A 16,638-nucleotide genomic window follows, 5' to 3' on the forward strand; every position below is an offset into this window, starting at 1 on the left:
AGTTAAATCCTCTTCAACAGAAAAGGAAGAAACTGAGGGAATTGTTTGGGTAGTGCACATGCAGACGTGGACTGGTGTGGACTTTCCTTTGGCCTGCCAGCCTGGACTCAACTACAACAGGCCAAGCCCACAGCTTGCTGCATAATCCTCAGGCACCAGGAATGTCAAGGGTGCCCGTCCCACTCACCGAACCGTAGACTTGACTCCTTCCACCTCTGAGGCGACCTGCCGCGGCAAGAGAGAACAAACCAGGTGCTGTTACAAGACTGCTGGTGCTGAGGAATGCCACAGAACCAGGCCAGCCAAGCAGAGAGCATTTTCCTTGCACAACCTCCCTACCGGGAGCAGCAGTTCTGTAGCCCAGCAAGCAGGACTGCAGGCCAGTATCCTAGGCTGCGTCTACCTTTTGCTCGGCTTTGCCACTAAGGAACTAGAGACTTGGGGCCAGGAAGATGCAAATTGTTCCTTAGCAGTCACTGCCTGCATTGCAGCTCTTTGTCCCCCCTACAACTAAAGCAGCTTCCTTCTCTTCTCCTTCCTGCACTTCCTTTTCTTTTTGTAAATTGCATGCAGCATGTGCCCCGTGGTTGCTGTAAACAATTCCCCACAAAAGCTTCCACTGAACCCCTCTTGGCGCTTGCAGCTTTGTTTGGACACAGCACAGGCCCAGAGCTGGGGTTCAGGAGCCCACACTATCTGCTCAGCAGTTTGCCCTTCACTGCAAAGCCAATCCCTCTTGTAGCGCACAGAGGGGGGCCAGTTAGAGAGGCACGTCCTTTAAGGAGGGAATGCAGAAAAACGATGCCTTCCTTAAGTTCCTCAGAGAACTGCACAGTTTTCAGAAGGACACCTGCACAACTTTTCCAGTCTGCATTTTGGAAGTTGTCCACACCCTGCTGGACAAGGGACACCCCCTTTTTGGCTGAAACTGTTGCCAGGAGCATTATCAAAGTTATGGCATCTTCATGGCACTTTTCTTTCATTGTTCTGCCTCCAAGGAAAAAACTTCTACTTACGTCTCAGACCGCTAACAATTTTGCGGGCTGATATCGCTGAAAAAGCCCTGCTGACTGCTCTACGGACTCGCTCCATCGTTTCAGCAGGGCTGCTTCAGTCGTCGGGCCGTAAAACAAAAATGGAAGAAAAACTCACTTGCACAAGTCCCCAGACTGTGCGAGGAAAAGAAGAAAAAAGGAGACCCGCGGCACTCTGCGGACTGTACAAACAGAAGCGAAAAAACAAACGACACCTGCACAAGTCTGCAGACCGTACAACAAGAAAAGGAAAATAAAAAGACACCTGTAGGTGTCTGCAGACCCTACAACCGCAGGGGAAACAAAAGGTTGCCTAGACGAGTCTGCGCCGACTCGTACAACGGCAGGCAAAAGAAAAAGACTCCCTTTTCAGGGCACAGACTGTTGGCAGAGAACTCCTCTGAACAGGATCCTCCTGCAACGAGAACGCCAACAGCTGTTCTGGACGTTGAGGCCTTGCCTGCACCAGGGCAACCTCCTGATGACCACGCTGTGACGTGGCAGCTCTGCACTGACATCACAATAGCAGCAGCTCTGGGTTGCTCTGTCAGTTCATGCCTAGCAACCAAACCTTCTCTACAGCTAACACAAAAGAGAGCCTGGAAAGTTCTCCTCCGTCCCAAAGCAGCACAATCCTCTCCTTCAGTCCATAACCCGTAGCTCAAGGGATCCCAAAGGAACACAAAGCAGGCACCAAGCGCGCACACACACAGCACTTTGGCCACCAATGCTTCTGACTAAAACAAGCAACCCTTGCTTCAGCTCTGTGGATAAAATCACGCCTTGGTAATATCCCTGAGAGTTCCCTAAATTGGATTGCCTCTCCTTCCTGCCCACTTACTGCATGGCTAACATCTACCAGAAAACTCTAGGGCTCGCTCAAGGAAGAACGACACCTTAGTGGAGAAAGTAACCTGAGTAACAAACTACCCAGAGGTGTTTGCATGGCACTGGAAAAGTGTTGGTGTTGTCAATATGAAAGGGACACATCCTCTGCACGGGGCAGTGCCCGTGTCCTCGGCATGGCAGGGAGTGCCCTTGGAGCAGCCCTCACTCTGTGGGTGCACGCATGGGCGCATTTGCTCCTTCTCTCCAGCTCCCAAGGCAGCTCTTCTCCTGAAAAAGTTCTCTGTCCAACACTGAAGGCACTCCTGGTGCCTTTGCAGAAGCCCACTCCCTTCAGCTTGTGGGAAATGGGCAAGGTCAGATTCCTCCACGGAAGCGGCTTTTAAGTCTCTATCCTGCCCACAGTGCATACTGCATAGTACTCCATTTTTCAGTCCTTTGCTGCACTCTCATTTCTGGCCTGCAGGAGCTTAGTACATTGATTGCGCTTTTCCTGGGCCAACTTAGTTTTTCCTTCCTGGATGGCACAGCTCACAGAACTGCAAACTCCATGTCTGCTGGGGATGGCTGCAACCACCAAATGGGGCAAATGATCCAAAGTTCAGGTTTTGTGCAATGCTCCGCTGTCATTTCATTCTAGACTTCCCCACAATATGCCACAGGCAGGAGCAAACAGGTGCCACTGCCATGGGGAACCGGAGAAGGCCGCAGGTCAGGAACAGGGCCTCAGCCCATGGCTACAGGAAGCAGAGGAATTTGCAAGGCAGGTGAGTGCTGGGGATGCTGGAGGCCTGCCAAGCTGCCTGCTCTTGTCTTGCTGCTGAAAGCCTGAACTGCAGTGCTCTTGAGAACAACACCTCAATCCCACTGGAATCAGCATTTCTTACAGAGATTGGCATGTGCTGAGGAACGATTTACACTGCTCATCCTCTTGGCAGCTAACCCAGGCCATGTTTTAGACAGGAGGGACCTAAGTGAGTCTCTGGAGTTTCCTGCAAGGAACAAAGCCCTGTGACAGCAAGCAGCATTCCCAGGCTGCTCCCACAGGGAAAATCCCAACAAGCTGAAGACTCTGGATAAAGGGGTGACTATGATTTTGAGCTAAGTTGGCCTGCAATGGCAAGGTGTTGGACATGAAGGTAAGGGGCACAAAGTGCCCTCATATCCTATTCCTGCATCTTTCTAGGAACCAGAGGAATCCGGCTTCCGCCTGGGAGGAACTGGGCCTGGGAACTAATACTGCCTTTCTGGTTTGGCTTTTGTAGTTTTTTGTTTTGGACAGCAGCTCTTGCAACATCAGCTGAGCCTGCCTCCAGCCTGGCTGATTGGACCCAGTCAGCAAAGGCCTTGCAGGAAGCCTGCAGAGGAGGCAGCAGGGCTTGAGGAGGCTTTGTGCTGGGCCAGCTCAGCACAGGACTGGCAATCAAAAGGCCTAAATCCTGCACTCCACGGGAACATTCCCTTGCTGGTCAGCCTGCGCTGAAGCTGTGCATTGTCGCGGCGCTGTGCATTGCCCTGGCGCTTTGCATTGCCCGGTGCTGTGCATTGCCCTGGCGCTGTGCTTTGCCTCGGCGCTGTGCTTTGCCCTGGCGTGTGCGTTGCCCTGGCGTTCTGCTCTACCTCGGCCCTGTGCTTTGCCCTGGCGCTGTGCTTTGCCCTAGAGCTGTGCATTGCCCTAGAGCTGTGCTTTGCCCTGATGTAGCTGCCCGAGGCTCTCCCCCCTCACAGACAGGCCCCGCCCTGCCCCGGGCGTCCCCTGGCGGCTGCCCCGCCCCGCCCACCCCGCACAGGGGCTCTCCTTTCCCACGGCGCCGCCCAGCGGCAGCCGCCCCTCACTGCAGGCACAGAGGAGGGACCGGGCCCTGCTGCTCCTCCCGGCACTTGGCTCCCTCCTTTCCAACACAGAAGAAGACCTCAAGGGAGGCATTTTCCAACTGTGTCCTTCTGCTTTATTTTTGCAAGCCGGAACTCTGCCCTGAAGGTGGCCCTAATGCCTCCGTAAGTGCTGGAGCTGGAAAAGTCTCCTTTGTTCTCCTACCACTTGTCATTACTGGCTCAAAAGCACCGCCAGGCTGTGGAAGGAGAAGCAGCCCGCGGCACGGTCAGGCCATCCCTCCCCAGCCGGGGCTGTCTGGCACAGCAGCAGCAGCTGCAGTGCTTGCTTTGGCTGCCGCTCTGAAGGCTCTTCAGTGAAGGCTGTAAAACTTCAGTGTCCACATCAGTAGGAATAAAGGAATCGCACTCAGATTTCAAATTTTCCATTTCAGAAGTTTTAATCAGATAAAAGTTGAGATCTTCCGAGAGAAGATTGCGTGCTTATTGCAGCCAGGGTGAAATGTCTCCATCAGAAGCACACCTCGGACTGTCTAATGGGTCTCCTGAGCGTGTCTGACATTTAAGGCATAGATTTCAATTTCTTTCCAAACTTGCCATTTCTGCTTAGGACAGCTGGTGATAGAGCTCAGGAGAAATAGGGTGCCCCATTCAGACAGAGCTGCCTGTCCTGGGACACTTGAGGGGCGGTCGGGGGCCGTTCCTGGACCCGGGCCGAGCGCCGCCAGCCGCGTTCGGCCCCAGGGAAGGCACAGGAGGCCCTGCAGGGGTGAAACCGGCTGGGCTCTCTGCTGGGGCGCGGCGGCTTCGGCAGCGTCTGCAAGGGGACGTGCCTGGAGCACAGCGCCCCGGTGAGTGGGGGTCTGGCGGGGGGCAGAGGAGGGTGAGGGGGGAGGAGGATAGGGCTCGGCAGAGCGGGCGGGAAGCTCAGCCCGCTGCTCCCCTTGGCTAGCAGGTGGCCGTCAAATGTGTGTCAGGGGATTGCACCCATCTTTGGGGTGAGCTGGTGAGGGAGTGGGGTCAGCAGCAGAAACCAGCTTGTGCTGGGCGGGATAAGCTGAGGCTCGGCAGGGTGGAAGCCGCCAACACGCCTCGAGGGAGAGCAAAGGGCGATTAGTAGAGGGCACAGAGCATCCCAGGCTGGCTGAGAGCTTCCAGAGCCCTGCCACGGCATCAGTCCCACTGACAGCATCGTGGTCTTCCAGCAGCCCAACTCCTGCGTGCCCCTGGAGATCAAACTGCTGGGCTGGGTGTCCACTGGGTTGCATGGTGTTGTCCAGCTCCTGGATTGGTTTAGGCGCTGCCAAAACTTCTTGTTGGTGATGAAGCGCCCAGAGCGATCCCACGACCTCTTTGATTTCCTTTGTGTGCCGGCATTCCTGTCGGCAGACTGGGGCGGGGGCTGTTCCGCCATGTGCTGGAGGCTGTGAGGCACTGCAGCAGCTGCGAGGTCCTGCACAGGGACATCAAAGCTGACAACATCCTCCTCCACCTGGCCAGCGGACAGGCAAAACTGATGGACTTTGCCTGTGGCACCTGCCTCCAAGTCTGCACACAATTTCTAGGTGAGCCCACCCAGGCCTTGGCTCACGGTCCTGGCATCTCATGGGTCAACCTTAAACGGCCCAAGCTGGCTGTGGCACTGGACATTCCCCCTCTTTGCTGCCAGTCATGGGTACACCAATGAGCCACAGAGGTGTGCCTGGAATGGTCAAGGAAGGGATTCTTCCAAATGGCTTGTGGATGTCTAGGATTTTTCTTCTGAGGTGGGCTCCAAGCTGGCATCGGAGAAAGGAATCCTGAAGTGCTCCTGGTCATGTGCTCCACTTCTCCAATTGATTCACTGCTTCTTTCCTTCCTTTTAATTTGAAAAGCATCTGGAGTGGAGAGTTGCATGGTGATCTGTAGGAGGAATAGTAGAAGTCATGAAACAGTCATGATACAACACCAGTATGCCACCAGCCCCAAAGCCAATCCATTTCTCTGAAGAATTTTGTTTCCAGTGACTGCCAACAAGGCAGGAGTCTAAAAGGAAGCCGGGAAGCCATCTATTCTGAACAATTTGGCCAGACAAGCACAGACGCAGCACCCTGCTCCATGGGTCAAAGAATGCACAGGATGTTTCCAGCCGCTTCAGGCACCTCCTCCGCAGCTGGGAACATCCAGCCGTCTCCCACAGCTCTAGCCTGGCTCTGCCGGTTGCATCCTGTGGGAGCTCCCTCCTCCTGAGACACAGCTCTGGCCTTCCCATTCCCTTCACGCCTGCAATGCCACTCCTGCCTTGCTCAAATCTGCACAACATTAGTGACTTTGTGCCCTCCAGCTATGCTGTCCTAAGCAGAAAATTGGAAGGACCAGCAGATGGGAGAACAGGAGGTGGCACCTTCTTTTCCCGCTCTGTCTCAGTCTGCCTGTTTGCTGGGCCCTCTCTCCCCAGGATTCCTGCCTGTTCTCAGAGGCTCCGTTCTCTTCGTGCTGAAGCGGTCCTTGTCATCTCCTCTGCTTCCTGCATTACTTTGCTGCAGGGATGACAGCAATCAGGCTCTCAGAGGAGGCTGAAGAGAGGCTCCGCTAGCTTGAGAAATGGATGCTGCCCAAAGGGAAAAAGAAACCAAAGCAACCAAATTAAAAGAGACCAAGGGAGAAGGAACCATTATTTTCCAAACTGAGCTTCCAACAGGGTCAAGCTGGGTTCTTCTAGGGCCCAGAAACACACCGACAGAAGGGGCAGAGCGCAGATGGACTCAGCTCTGGCTTGCAAGGAGAGCAGTGTCTGCCTTGGCATGCCCCCCTCCTCCTGGCCTGGCTGGCATCTTCCTTCACATCAGGGAGAGCCAAGGAAGTGGCGCGGTCGCCAGCTGCCTGTCTGCCACAAAAGGTGGCAGCAAAGCTGCAGTGGTTCTCATCTACTTGAGCGGGCCAGGCAGCACGTGAGGCTGGCACAAATCCTGCTCAGCTGTCTCTCTTTGGCTGGCAGAAGCCTCTAAGAGTGGGGCAGGAAGGACAAACTGGATGCCCTTGGATGCTCAGTCAGCCCCCGCAAAGGCCCCACCTTCCCACAGACCAATCTAGAACCGCTTGGCAGGGAGTGCTTTTGTTGTGTTCTTCAAGCCCCACTGCAGGCCTCCTTCCCCAGCACTGCTGTACTTCAGTTCCTTTGCTACCAGCTAAACCTGAAAACAGCAGCCGATAGCAAAAGGGGGCCTCAGCAATGACCAGAAGGTGGGAACTCTCCTCTGAGGAATGGCTGTGAGAATTGGGCTTGTTTAGCTTGCAGAAGGGCAAGGTCTCCAAGGGGACCTTTCAATATTTGAAGGGGCCTAGAAGAAAGATGGCAACATATCTATTAGCAGGGCCAATTGAGAGAACAAGGGAGAATGGTTTTAAACTAAAAGAGAGTCAATTCAGAAAGGCTCTAAGGAAGAAACTCATTATGAGGAGAGTGCTGAAACACTGGCTCAGGCTGCCCAGAGAGCTGGGAGGTGCCCCGCTGTCAGCATTCAAGGTCAGGTGAGCTGGGGCTCTGAGCAACCGGACCTATTTGAAGATGTCCTTGCCAGTGGCAGGGGGTTTGGACTAGATGACCTCCACCACTCCCTTCTAACCTTAACTAGTCTTGGATCCTACTTGGTTCTCATTTGAAAAGCTGCCAGAGCAGAGATTACCCTGTGGGGGGCCCATCTGATGCCCTGGAGTTGGGCCGAGGAGCAAACCCAGACAGGGAGCAGCTCTTTGGCCTGCAGCCCCTTTGCCTTGTACCTGCAGAAGTTCCTTGGCAGAGCCTCGCCTGTCCACATCCATCTGCAGGCAGCAGCCCAGAAATTCACACAAGGCAGGGGGTAGGCTGAGCTCGTGCAGATCTGGTATGCCTCGCGTGCCTATCAGGCGGTTAGCCTGAAGTGAAAGGAAACACAAGACTCTACGTGATTCTTCCACAGCCTTCAGTGCTCACCTAGACCCCTTCTTTTCAGCCCCAGTCTGCAGTGGCAATTCCTTGCCTAGCAGATGGTTAGAGACGAGCCTTCTTCCCCAAAAGTGAAAAGGCCCCAGTGCAACTCCAGCTATTCCAAGGGGCAACACGTCTTGCCTTGACAGCTGATGTGAGCCGCAGGGACCTTTTTAGGAGTGGACCTTCTTGGAACTCATCCAAGCTGCGGGAATGGGATTTTGTCTAATGGAGACAGACCAGAAGGATACCGGATTCGGAAGCATATTTGTACCTTACCCTGTCACTGGTCTCCCAAACATAAGGAGGCTCTCCTTTGGCCATTTCAATTCCCACGATGCCAAGGGACCAGGTGTCCACTTTGGGACCGTAAGGCTCTTTTCTCACCACCTCGGGTGCCATCCAGCAAGTTGTCCCCACCATTGACCTCCGTTCACTCTGCTCAGGTGTGAGCAGAGCACAGAGGCCAAAATCAGCTGAGGAGAAAAACAAACACTGCTTCAAGTAGGAAACCAAGGAAAAGATTTCCTCACTCTAAGTCTCAGAATGTAGTACTGAATCGAGCTGGAAAAGCAGCTGTGCTCTCTTTCCTCAGGGATGCAGCCAAGGAAACTAGCAATTGTCCATTTAACAAACCCACCACCATTCCCAGGGTGGTGGCTTTTCCTCATCTACACTGAAGGTTTCCACTGTAGCCTCCCTCCCTCTGGAAGGGACACACACAAACCACAGTTCCCCTTGATACTTGTTGCTCTTTCAGACTCCCAGCAGCCTACAGCTGCGCCCTGAGCAAGAATACCCACCCAACTTGACGGAGCCATCCCGGCCCAGAAGGATGTTGTCGCTTTTGATGTCTCTGTGGATCACCTGGTTGGCATGAAGGAAAGCCAGGCCTTTCAGGCACTGAGAGAGAAAAAAAGAAGCAGGAGGCCAAAAGTTAGCCTGATCTCAGTTCATCACGCACAAAAGGAAAGTGCTCCTGAAGATTCATGGATCTCAGAGGAGCAGTGAGTGCTGGCAAGAGGAAGAGCTTGCTGCTGCAAGCCTGGGAGCGCAGGATCTCTCTAAGGCAAGGCATATTGGCTTTGAGGGGGAAACAGCAGTTGCTGCTCGAGACTGTCCCCTGCAAAGCCAGTCAGAATGACCGCTGCTGCAGCCGATGCGCTCTCCCCATTCCGAGGACAAACAACGGTTGGCCAAAAGAGGAAAAGTCCCTGCTCTGGGTACCAAGGGCATCACTCTCAGGTGGGAGACTGGAGGTAAAGGGCTGTAAGGCTGCCTGGCCAGCAGATTTGAAAGACATTTCAAGTCATTTGTCCGTTTTCAGCAGCAAGAACCGTGGTGGGTGCCATGCCCTCCTTTGAAGCTGAGACCCGTGAGAGATGAGTCTCTCTTTGCCTTTGCTGTTGGTTTAGAACTCACACACCGGCATCTTTGCGCTTACAGGCAAAGAAGGCAATGCAGAAAGGTTCTGGGCAAAGGCTTGGAGGGGCAAAGCACAGAACAGAAAACAAAATAATTGAAGAGAGACAGAGAGCACAGAGGCCAAAAGCAGATAAAGAGCAGACTATAGTAAGGGCAGGGACACTGGCAGGCATTCCGTCCAGATGCTCTTTCTTCTCTGAAGCAAAAGAGCGGCACAGCAAGTAAGCTCTGAACACGGAATCACTCACTTAGCGGCGCTTTTGAACTATGAGGCTGTCCAAGGCATCCCAAGCACAAGCAGGATCCCTTACCTCCTGACAGACAGTTGCCATGTGTCCTACAGCCATCCTTTTCTCGCTGACCACTTTTGCTAAAGAGCCTCCATCCATGTACTCCAACACCAGCAGGACAAACTCATTGACAAGGTAGCTGGAAGATGAAAACAACAGCGTAGACCGAAATGGGCACAGCTAAATTGCCATACGGATGAAAAGACTACAGCTGAGTTTTGCTTGCAGGTCACTGGGAAATGAAGACGGAATAAAATGGAGACACGCTCCACCCAGGCTATCCAGAGCTTGCAATCTGTGCCATCTAATTGCACACCCGTGGGAAAGGAGACGGCTTAGCGGGCAAGCAGGGGAAAACGGCAGTTTGTGATAGCAGAGGCAGATCTGGAAGCGGACACATCCCAGCAGCTGCCCCATTGTCTTCATACACAAATTGCGCCATTAACTCCAACAGCAAGGAGACACAGTTTTCACAGCTTTTTCACAGGGGAGGTGGAGGTGCAGCACTGCCAACACCCTTTGGGAAGCCTTGCATAAAGGACAGTCACCAACAGGAAAAAACTACTTCAAACCCGGCAAATAATGTGTCTCTTTGGCTAGCCTTTTGGCATGCAAGGCAATAGAAAGTAGTGGGAACAGCACAAGGGAAATAATTTCTGTGTTGCTTATCAGCACTTCTCTTCCGACACTCAGAAAAACAATCACGCCCCAAAACAGCAAAGGAACATTCAGCAAGTGAACATCGAGGCTGCTGGCTTAGTAAGAGAGCCAGGTTTCTGAGAACTATCTTTAAGCTATTTCTGCCGGGAAGCAGAAGAATGCAATCTCCTCCCATGCCTCATACAGCAGTGGACTGATGTTCATAGCAAGATCAATTTTCTGCCACCGAGCAAAGTGCTTGAAACCTTTGTCTTGCAAGTATGGAAACTGACATTCCCATAAAAATACAGAACTACTTACCTTTCTAGGTAGGTGACAATATTGGGGTTCCTCATTTCCCTCACGACCAGGATTTCTTTCAATACTTCCTTGCAGCGCTGGTGCTGGAGATTAATTTCCTTTACGGCCACCTACAATGACGTTGAAAGCCGTTAGGAACAGACATTACAAGAGCCTCTTCCTCCGTGCACTCACGGGCCAGGATGCCTTGTCACCTCGGTGAAAAGGGACTCTAAAGCATCAGCCACAATGTGCTAACAGCACTCTCAGCCCTTGCAGACTCCTCCGTGAGACCTCCTTTCTCACTACTCTTATCATTTACACGCGTTTTGCAAGCCAAAGGAATTTTGCTTCTGTGAAATGAAACTCAACTTGTGGAAAATAGGTTAGCATTTCTAGGGGATTTGATCAGTGTTTCAGAAACTGCTGCCATTCTTGATTGTGCTCCAAAGTAAATACACCAATCCATTACAGAGAAAATGCTGTCTGAAAAAGAACAACTCCAAGGCAACTCAAAGGAAAGTTAACATCCTAGCACATCCTAACTTCTTCTGGATTTTGCATCTCTGAAGAGCATTCCCCAACACGGTTTAGATGTGTAATGATTGAGTGCATTAAAAAATGAAGAATCCTTTCTGTGGACCACTACGGATGCACTCCAGGTGATAAGCAGGGCTTAGGGCTTTCAGACTCCTTGTAGACATCCCTCCAAGTGCAGTTGCTGAGCACAGCACTGCAGGTGGATAAGGAGCTACCAGGAAGATGGAGTTGTATTTGCTGAGAGCCAGAAAGGAGAATTCAGGACTCTGAATGGTTAGCCCCAAAGAGCATGGGACTCTCCAAGACACCAGCATGTCAGTTCAGCACAAAAAGCATCTCTGTAATGGAATGTCAGCAACAAAGGACCAACACAAGGCGGTATTACTTAAGGCTCTTCATCAACTTCTTCTCACTGATCCGTGTGCCAGTGTCTGTGTGTGTGTGTGACCCTGGCTCCCTAGGACTGCAAGGCAAAAGTGCGCTCCAGACAAGGCCTCTCCTTTAGGTCTTTTCAAAGTGTATCTCGTGATGGGAAACAATGGCAAATCCTATCTGTGTCTCAACCTGGGCTTAAGAGCAATTGGGCCAGAATGACGGCTGCTGCCATCAGCTAATCTCTGCACACTTATCCAGTCAGTCCAAGACAGCATGGTCTTCTTGGAAAGACACCACTGCCATCCTCACATTGATTCAGAATGCGAGACAAAGTCTGTCCACCATGCATTTTTCAGCCTGCCTCTAGGCAGCCTTTGCAGCAAAGACCGGTAACACAAAGCTCTGGCCACAGATGACATCCCAAGGGAAAGCGCTCAAGAGCTGCGAAATCTGCAAGGGCTGTTGGCACTTACCGCTTGTCCTGTGGCAGCATCCAAGGCCTTATAAACGGTTCCAAAACCCCTAGGAGCAGAACAGCAGCAAGAACAGAGGAGCTGTTCAGTGCTGAGAAGCAAAAGGCAGCCCAGGCAGGAGCTCTCTGCTGCCTGGAGCGTCCCTCAAACACCAGTCTTTGTCTACTCTTCAGACAATACCACAGCAGCCCAGCAACCCTCTGCCATGCAGCTTGTCCAAGAGCAAACTGAGTCCAACAGGAAGAAAAAAGAGCTGCTACAAATCTCAAATGTACACACTAGTCTATGGATGTGAGGGTTTGCTTTGCCTCTTCCTTTTTGCGCTTGTGCGTGTGGGGCGCCTTTCCAAGCAATGAAACACACACAGTCCTGTTGCACTCAGAGCTCTCTTTTGATTCTGCCTGCCAAACTCAGGCAGCGCCACACAGCCTGTCTTATTGTCCTGAGCACTGAAAGTTGTGTTCAGCAAAATACTGGAAAGAAATGCTGCTGAGAGCTGCTGTCTGACGGCTCTCAGGGGGGAAGCTGCTCTCTCAGCTTTTTCTTCCTTCAGTTGTGGGGCCATATTACTTGGAATCAGGCAAAACCATGTCTGCTGGGAAAATAAGGAATCTCGTGCCACACACTTGAGGGACAGGCAAGTGCCTCCTTGAGGGCAGGCAAGACATTGGTTGCCAGCATGCAGTTATCTTTGATGATGCCTTGTGACCAGTACTGAGACAGGGACAATCTAAAGCCAGGGTCTGAAGATGCTTGCAGCTTGCCTGACTTCCCTCTTGATATTCCAGCAGCCACGTACATGACCCATGGTTCTGGAGGAGTAAGCGTGGCTGAACTCACCCTCTGCCAATAATTTTCCATCCAGTGTATTTCTTTTCTGGATCTGCCCCGCTCACCACACTCCCTGAAAGAAAGAAAATGCAAGAAGCAAACTTCAAAACAGAGATCCTGACTTCCAGTGGATCAGAATCTCAGCTCCACTCTCTGGGGCTCGGAGCAATTTCTGGTCGGTTGCCTAACAACAGTGTCAACAAGAACAAGAAGAGCAGCCGCAGTAAGAAGACAGGCAGCTCTGTAACACACGTGGCCTGCACAGAGTCTGATTCTGCACACTCCTCTGAAGAGGAGACTAAGCCCGCAGAGAAACCGTCAGAGCAGACAGAGACCAGAAAAGAACTGGCACCGTGGCAAGTGCTTGTGGTCCACAAAGGGGAAGGAGGGCTGAAAAATCAGGACCCTTCATTCTCCTGAGAGATAACACTCTCTTGTGAGGTTCAACAAAAGGTTTCAGAATTCCAAGATTTCAATGCACCCTGCCATCTGGGATGAAGTTTTATCAACAGCTGCTTTTTGCAGAGCTGAAGGAATATTGCAAAGTGAAATCCAGGAGAGGAGGGGATTTCCTCTACCTCGCAGCAGTTTGCCTAAAGAATGCCTTGACATTTTCAGAGAACAGCAGCTCATGCTGTGCTACATCCAAAACAATGGCTGTAAGAATTAGGACCCTCTTCTTTTACGAGCAGGCTAAGTTCTGAAGATGATTTTGCCCATTCCCCATTTAGTGAAGAACAACAAGTCCATGTCTTCAGCCTGGGCTGCAGCAGTCACTGGCACTGCCCTCGGCCCCTTGGACACCAGCCACGTGCCCCATCTTCCCCAAGGGCACAGCCCAGACGGGTAACAAGGACAGCGCCGCTCCTCAGGCGCTGCCGTGGCTCAGACACCTGCACAAACGAGCTGCTGATCCTCTGACGAGTCCAGGCAAAGCTGCAGCAACGCGGTGGCTGCTGAAACCTCACAGCTAAGGAAGGCTCCAGCCCCTGCAGTCACAGCAGCCATCAGTGGCAGGGCAGGTATGACCAAAACCTGGGCAGAGCCCACAAATGGCCACTGACAGGCACTGTGAAGAAGCCAGAGCCAGACTGAGCACTGCTACAAGCTGTTGACCCCACTGGAGACACAACATGGGTGTCACTGAGTTCAGAGCCAAGCAGGAGTCCATCCATTCACCTCTTGTCCCTACAGCTGATGGCCGACACTGAGTAAACTGGGCTCTGTTCTGTACCTGCCCGCTTCTTATTCTCTGACAGCGCTGCACTGGCAGCTATGACCAGTTGCAAGGAGCAACTGAGTTGCACTGCAGAGTCACCAAGGCCTTGCTGTGCTTTCCAAGAGTGCAGGGATTGAGGCCAATCCTTACTATCCCAAGAGTATTTACCGGCTGGGCTTTAGCCCTGACAAAGTGCCTTCTACTGGAGGAAGATGCAGCAGAGGGGCTGCAGGCTTCCTCCTGAGAATTGCCTGCAGGGCAGTTTTATCTGGCCCTGCCACCTAGAAGTGTCTCTTGATGCGTCTCCCTAGGCATACAACTGAACTCTCCAAGAGGGATTGGAAAAACAAATTGTGTTTTTCTTTGTTGGCTGCACTGTGAAAACACCTCTTGCTCTCTGATTCCCAGGGATTGTTCTAAGAATACAATTTCTTAACATTTGGGGTGTGCTGAAAAGACCCCTTCCTCTGTTGTTTTGCTATCACCTGAAGCTCCTTCCAAGGAGGTCACACTAACAAAAATGTAGAATTTTTATCCAAGCAAACTGTAGAAGGAATAGTAGAAGTCATGAAAACACCACCAGTATGAAACCAGCCCCACAGCCAAACAATTTCTCTGAAGTCTTTTGTCTCCAAATGCAGTCCAAAGGCAATCTAGGAAGCCAACTACTATGATCAATATGGCCAGACCAGCACACACAAGCTGACTCAGTCATTGGCTAGGTTGCAGCCTTCTGCTGCTCAGGAAACAATCCCTGCTTTTGCCTTTAGCGCACATGGAACCTCAGGCAAAGGCCACCCACACCCAGCTGCCCTCAAAGGCAAAAGGAGTGCCCCAAAATGCTCCCTGGCTGCCTCCAAGCACAACAATGGCTCCTGTAGGGCGTCCAGAATGTCTCCCCGACACCAGGGTCAGGAGGAAGATGCGCTACAGCTCATGCTGAGGCACACACCCCATAATACACTGCTGGATTGCACAAGAAATCCCCAGGACTTACTCAGCAGCCTCAGGCACTGCTTCTCGCTCTCCTGGCCGGAGCGGAGCCAGCTGCTCCTGCTCGGGTTCTCAGGCTGCGGAGGGGAGGCTTCTTCGGAGGGTGCTGCTGCAGCGGCGCCTTCAACGGCAGAGCCCTCGTCCATCTGGGACAAGAAATTTGTTTGTGTCAGAAAAGTGGCTGGCAGAGATGCCCCTGACAGCACATTTCACAGGCATGCCATCAGGAACAACACTGGTGTTTGGCTGCACACTGAGCTGTCAACTCTTCCACCTCAAGTCAAAGCCAAACAAGCAGTCAGAGACTACAGCTTGTCACAGCCAGCCATAGTAGAGATGGTGAAAGGGAAAGAAGACCTTAAAATTTCACCCCGTTCTGAGACCTGCATTCGCCATGGAAAGGGACAACTTGTTCAGAATGTGCATGGGTCACCACGTTCACCTGAGCAAACTCCTCAATAAACAAAGTGGGCACTAAGAAGCCAGCAGAAATACATTCACAGGATTGCTGGCCCACCAGCCAAAGCACTAGCTTTGATGCCCAGGGCAGCAAAGCTGTGCTTCAGTGGCCCAGTAAGTGTTGTGCTGGCGAGCTGCAACGCAGAGCACAGAGCTTGGCAGTCAGGGGCCTTGCCCCCATCCACCTGCTGCTCTGCAGGGGAAAGGTGAGAAGAGCAGAGACCACTTGTTGCATGACTGCAGTGCCTACTGCTCTCTCACTCACCTGCTGTTGTTCTGCCAGCCTGTACTGCAGCTGGATCCTGCACATCCTTTCCATTTCTTCTATGCACCTCTCCTCCACTGCCTTCATCACGCTCCAAGCTTTCTGCAGCTCTGCCTGCATCTTGTCCTTGATATTCTGTCAAGAAAAGTCTCACTAGCTCCTGCCATCATGCTCAGCCTTCTCAATTCCAAGTCTCGTAGGCACTTCCATTCTGCTTCTCCACCCAGCTCTCACTCTTTCACCTCAACTCTTCTTCCTGGTGCACAGCGCTGGAGCCTGCCCGGCTCTGTGCTCCCAGTGCCTGCAGTAGTCCTTGCCTCCCCTTTCCTGAGATGTCCAGCTCATGCCCCCATCACTGCCCTTCCCTCTGCACCCTGCCTGGTCAGGCTCACCTGCCCATTCAGACGCTCCGCATTCAGCTGCTGCCTCAGCTGCTCCAGCTGCTGCCGGCTTTGCTCTAGCTCCCATTGCAGCTGCTGCACCTTGGCTAAGACAGCAGCATTCTCACCCTGGAGCTGCACAGGAACAAAGAGAAGACGCCTTTCAATGTCCCACACACCACTTGTGTGGCCACCAAGATTGAGGTGCGCACGCTTTCCAAAAGCACTTTGTTCTCCTCCTCATGTTCACCACGGGCCAGCTAAGAGGCAGTCCCACTCAGACAGACAGTGTCCACAGAAGCAGTGCCCATAAGGAGCCCAGAGGAGACCAAAGCAACACACAAACTCTCTTTTCACACTCTGTGCTGCCTCTTGACTGGCTCTGGTTCCTATCTTTTCTTGTTCAGGTTGCCTGATGGCAACATCCTGCTTCATCTCAAGCAGCCTTTTCTCCTGCTCCCTCTGTACCTCTGCCAGGAAGCTTTCCCGTTCCTCCAGCATCGCCTGCGCCTCCAAGCGCTGCCGTTCCAGACATTGCTTCTGAGGAGAGGAAGAGACACTTCCAGATGAAGTCCCAGCCGTGCTCCCCAAAGAAAAAAATGACAGCTTCATCCCTCCCACAAGCCCCCCACCTGAAGAGTCCCCAGTAGTGGCTTTGTGCCCTCCAGCACTTCTAACCAGGAACTTCACAGGAGGGTCAGCAGGTGGAAGGAAAGGAGATTCCGCCTTCCTTCCCCACTCTGAGGGCTGCCTGTTTCCTAGCCCCTGTCTCCTCAGGATTTCTGCCTGC

Source organism: Melozone crissalis, unplaced genomic scaffold (genome assembly GCF_028551555.1).
Source record: "Melozone crissalis strain CALT ecotype California unplaced genomic scaffold, PUWL_Pcris_2 ptg000005l_1, whole genome shotgun sequence".
Lineage (NCBI taxonomy): Eukaryota > Metazoa > Chordata > Aves > Passeriformes > Passerellidae > Melozone > Melozone crissalis.